Genomic DNA, 6,000 nt, shown 5'->3' with positions numbered 1-6,000 from the left:
ATCAGCACGTCTTATAATTGAATGTGAATGTTTTTTCAAGAGAAGTTAAATAAAAAGTTCACCCAAAAATGAAAATTCTGTCAACATTTACTCACCCTCATGTTGTTCCAAACCTACTTTTTTCAGAGGAATACAAAATTACATATTATATTTTGCAATTACATACATAGAAAAAAATAGAATAGCTATCACACTGCTATTTTTGCAAGATATCTGAAACAATACAAGCCATATGGACTACTTTTAAAATGTATTTTGTCTAAAAAGGAGCTTGACAGCCTCTGGTAATAATGCTTTCATTATATGGAAAAGAGTAACTTGAAGATTCTTCACAATATCTTATTTTGTGTTCCAAGGAAAGAAAGTCACAAGAGTTTGGAATGGTATAAGGGTGAGTACATGGGGAAAAAAATAGTTTTTAGGTGAACTATCCCTATAATGTAAATATTCAGTATTTTTTATGTTTAATGGTGTGCTTACTGCCTATATTAGTACTTTGTAAAAAAATTATATATTACACACAGCAGCTCAGCTATTAAAATTTGTTGTGTTTCAAATGCATTTTACGTTGCTTGGGTAGCTCAGTGGTAAAGACACTGGCTACCACACTTGGATTTCGCTAGTTTGAATCCCAGGGCATGCTGAGTGACTCCAGCCGGGTCTCCAAAGCAACCAAATTGCCGGTTGCTAGGTTGGGTAGAGTCACATGGGGTATCCTCCTCTTGATTGCTATAATGTGGTTCGCTCTTGGTGGGGCATGTGGCGAGTTGTGCATGGATGCCGTGATGGAAGGAGCACATTGGGAATTCCAAATTGAAAAAAAAAAATAAACTTCTGTAGATATGTGATTTTGCATGCATGTAATTAATTAATGATGGACATTTGATTTCAAATTTAAAAACTTTGATTAGCACCAAAGTAATTCAGGTTTTCTGCATTGGCTATGTGAAGACATAAGCTCTATCACAAACACACACACATATGCACACTGTATCTAAAAGAGTCGATTATTCTCAATATGAATCCAATTGTTTATTTTAAAGGCTGGGAACATTTTACAGCTTTCCATGTGTTAAAAGGAAGGCATTGTCAGATATGTCATTGAAACTGTGATGACATAGCTCACAGCACACACATGAAATATATATATTTAAGCAATATCACAGGTGCAAGAGTGCGATATGTCCCTACATCCACACTGTTGTTATTCGGCCACAGGTCATAAAAAGTGCATTTGTGCATGGAACTACTGTCTTATGTGATGGATCAGAATCTGCCGTTGCTGGTTCAAACCAAATGATGCATAAATTGCCTTCGTTAGTAATTTAAAAAATATCACTTTAGAACTAGTATCACGGCTTGGACCATTTCTAACAAGTTATTGGAGAAACAAGGATGTGTATGTATGTGTGAGTGTGTGTGAGAAGAGAGAGAGAGAGAGAGAGAGAGAGAGAGAGAGAGAGATGGAGTGTGTGCGATCACATGTTTCCACTCCCAGGCAGAGATGCTGTAGTATGTTAGTCAGCTTTCTGAAGATAATGTAATTTTGTTCAAATTCATCCTATTTTCTCAGTGGAAAAATTGCTGTCTAAGCAGGGGTATGTCTCCCTATTTCGTGGAAGCTGGTGCGCAAGAGTCATTCTCTATAGAAACTGCAATCTCCTCTGCCATTTTGAACAGTTTAGCTGATGAAAGAAACCACTTATAGTACATACAAAAATGGTCTTTTGTCACCACCTGCTGGTTAAAATATGAATGTCAAAAAATTACATTTAAAGAGACTCTTAACACATGCACTGCTCTTACACTTTAGTTTAGAATGGCACAAACACAAGCGGAGTGATACAAACAATGAAGTGTCGGGGTGCTGATGGTGTGAGACCATTAGTACTCAAAGAACGTCTCTTGTCCAATCCAATTCAAGGACCAGAACTAACCGTTTTGTGTGTGTGTTTGTGTGTGTGTGTGTGTATGTATGTGTATATATATATATATATATATATATATATATATATATATATATATATATATATATATATATATATAAATCAAATCCCTTTTCTGTCACTCAACTATATACACAAGTGCAACAGTGAATGGAAGTCTTGGGTGCAGATCCAATTATTACAATAAATATCTGATTTTCACAAAACACAGTTTACACATCTTGTTACGCTACACAATATAAAATATACACCTAATAATATACAATATACAGTATACACAAAATAAGAAGATTTATTTCCCATGTAATCAGTGGAAATAAATATGAAGTGTTGTGTTGACATTTAGCTGTCGGTTGATAGTCAGTTGCCAGGGTGTTTTTAAGAGAAGTGTAAAATGTGAGTCCAGTCTGAGGCTAATAAAGTGCAGTGCTGATATATGTATCATGTGCAATCAAGAGTTCAAAAGTGTTATTGCTTCGGGGAAGAAGCTGTCATGAAGTCCTGATGCTGCGATACCGCCTGTCTGGTGGTAGCAGTGAAAGCAGCCCATGGCTCGGGTGGCTGGAGTCTTTGATGATCCTCCGAGCATTTTTCACACACCGTCTGGTGTAGATGTCCTGGAGGGAGGGAAGCTCACCTCCGATGATGTGTCTGTCAGTTCGCGCCGCACTTTGCAGGGCTTTGTGGTTGAGGGCGGTGCTGTTGCCATACCAGGCATTGATGCAGCCAATCAGGATGGTCTCTACAGTGCTGGTGTAGATCTGTGTGAGGATGTGGTGTTTCATTCCAAACTTCCTCAGCCATCTCAGGAAGAAGAGCCGCTGGTGAGCCTTCTTCACCACGTCCTCTGTGTGGACGGACCATGTGTTCTCTGTCTTTTCTCCTGAAGTCCACCACAAGCTCCTTGGTCTTACTGACATTGACGGAGAAGTTGTGCTCCTGACACCAGCATGTCAGAGTGTGCGCCTCCTCTCTGTAGGCTGTTTCATCATAGTCAGTGATCAGAGCTACCACAGTAGTATTATCAGCAAACTTAATGAAGGCACTGGAGCTATGTGTTGCAACACAGTCATGTGTGTACAGGGAATATAGGAGTGGGCTGAGAACACAGCCCTGCGGGGCTCCAGTGTTGAGGGTCAGTGATGAGATGTTGCTGCCCATTCTAACCACCTGGCATCAGCTTGACAGGAAGTTCAGGATCTAGCTGCACAGTGAGCTGTTTAAGCCCAGAGTTCCACATCAAGCTTGGAGGGCACTTTGTTGTTGAATGCTGAGCTATATATCAGCCACAAAATTAAAACCACCTGCCTAATATTGTGTAGGTCCTGCGGCCAAAACAGCGCCAACTCGCATCTCGGAATAGCATTCTGATATCCTTCTCCCCACAATGGTACAGAGTGGTTATCTGAGTTACCGTAGACTTTGTCAATTCAAATCATTCTCTGTTGACTTCTTTCATCAACAAGGCATTTCCGTCCACAGAAATGCCCCTCACTGGAGGTTTTTGCCACCATTCTGAGTCAATTCTAGAGACTGTTATGGGTGAAATTCCCAGGAGATCAGCAGTTACAGAAATACTAAAACCAGCCCATCTGGCACCAACCAACATCAATGCGTTTATCTAATCAGCCAATTGTGTGGCAGCAGTGCAGTGCATACAATCATGCAGATACAGGTCAGGAGCTTCAGTTAATGTTCACATCAACCATCAGAATGGGGAAAATTTGATCTCAGTGACATGATTGTTGGTTCAAGATAGGCTGGTCTGAGTATTTCTGTAACTGCTGATCTCCTGGGATTTTCACACACAACAGTCTCTAGAATTTAGAAATGGTGCCAAAAGCAAAAAACATTCAGTGAGCAGCAGTTCTGTGGATGGAAACACCTTATTTATGAGAGAGGTCAACAGAGAATGGCCAGACTGGTTTGAACTGTCAAAGTCTATAAGAACTCAGATAACTGCTTTGTACAATTGTAGTAAGAAGAATATTATATCAGAATGCTATACTGAGATGCGGGTTGGCACTGTTTTGGTGGCACGATGGGGACCTACACAATATTAGGCAGGTGGTTTTAATGTAGTGGCTAACAAAAAACATCCAGTGAGTGACAGATCTGTGGGAGAAAATGGCTTGTTAATGACAGAGGTCAGAGGAGAATGGCCAGACTGGTCCAAGATGACAGGAATGTGACAGTAACCCAAATAGCCACAGGTTAAAACAGTTCTTTGCAGAAAAGCAGTTCTGAACATACAACACGTTGCACATTGAGGCGGATGGGCTACAGCAGCAGAAGACCCCTCCAGGTACTACTACTGACAGCTTAAAACAGGAAACTGGGGCTGCAGTTCTCCTATGGTCTCTGCCATTAACAAGCAGTTTTTGCCCGCAGAACTGCTGCTCGCTGGATGTTTTTCCGCACCATTCTCTTCACACTCTAGAGACTTGTGCATGAAAATCCCAGGAGATCAGTAGTTACAGAAATACTCAAATCATCCCATTATCCCATGGAGAAGTTGATGTACAAGCAAGGGCAGACTGGGGAGAGAAATCGGCCCAGGATTTACATAGAAACTGGCCCAAAAGTTGTTGAGCGGGGAGGTGGAAATCTGGCCGAAAAGTTGGGTGTGTGGGGAGGGGGTGTTGTTGCTGTCATTTTCTACCCCTTTCAGCATATCTTAGTGCCGTTTTGTGGCGCATTCTGCACCGTTTCACAGCCGGCCCATTGGGAAAAGTCCCGGTTCTAACGATAGCCAGTCAAGTGTACCTAATGAAGTTGCTGGTGAGTATATATACACACCACAAGTGGATTCTGTGGGAAACATCTAAAAAAATTTGCTAAATCTTTTTTTACATTTTAGGTTGAAAAAAGTCTGTAATTGTCAGTTGTAATCTGTAAATTGTTCCCTCAAAGATTAACACATTTTCAAAAAACTGACATATCTAAAGAGAGAAGGTTGGGCCTATCTTTATCACATCCAAACTAATACTTCTTGGTTCACACTTGGCAAGGTCAATCTCTTTAGTGTTGCTGACTCTGTATTTACTTTGTATATGTTTTCTCATCAGCAATGCAACTGCTGAACTATAATGTTTGTTCTTGGGTTGAATAAGAAGAGGTAATAGGGTTAACGAATAAAGGGAGGGTTGCGTCACTCTCTAAAATTTGTCTAACAAAAGCTGTGGACAATGAAGCTGGTTACTGGAATTCACAGCTAATGATGTAAGTTGATCACTAGTAACTGCACAATACCACACACACACACACACACACATTGGCAATGATATCTTTAATCTAACAGTGAGACTCTAAACACTTCCTTTACAGTAAAGCAGGCCAATGTCACACTCTCACAAATTCTCAATAACATTCCACGGCACCAAACTCTACCCACATATGTACAACATTTTATAACAAAACAAAATATTTGCCTGAAAACGGGCTCTTATGATACATACTTGATTATGAGCACAAAAACATTGGGATTAAGATATGGTTAGATATGGCTTTCTGTCAACTACTTCTACACAAAGTGACTGACTTTGACACACACAGTGGCCCCAAAACATATTTGGACACTTAAGCCACACATAAACATGTCTGAATGTCATTGAATTAGATTACAAAATACCTATCCATCAAAAGTGGCATCTGCAAAAACTAGACTTTTTCACAGAACCAACTTCACTTTTAATTTATTTGCATTTTATTGCCATTTGCCATACTACTAATGTAATATTTCCATGAAGTCAACCATCCTGAAGTGTACTCAGGTGGCCTAGCATTGCAGAATAATGAGTTCAGCAAATTAACAATGGACATTTTCCACTAAATTTAACAACTAGAGGGTGTCCAAATATGATTTATAATCATTTTTACATTATAAAAAATTTGCTTGTGTAATCTTCCTGATAAAGCTATCTTCTAAACTATTATTGCTATTTTACAATAAAATGTTTCAAGTAAATTGTACTTCTTGTTTGTATATTTTACTCAAGCAAAATAGCACTAAATAAAACAATATAAATGTGTACTGACATTTCAACATGCTTTA

The sequence above is a fragment of the Xyrauchen texanus genome, chromosome 7, assembly GCF_025860055.1.
Source record: "Xyrauchen texanus isolate HMW12.3.18 chromosome 7, RBS_HiC_50CHRs, whole genome shotgun sequence".
NCBI classification, from domain to species: Eukaryota; Metazoa; Chordata; class Actinopteri; order Cypriniformes; family Catostomidae; genus Xyrauchen; species Xyrauchen texanus.
Note: the sequence above shows the minus strand (reverse complement) of the source record.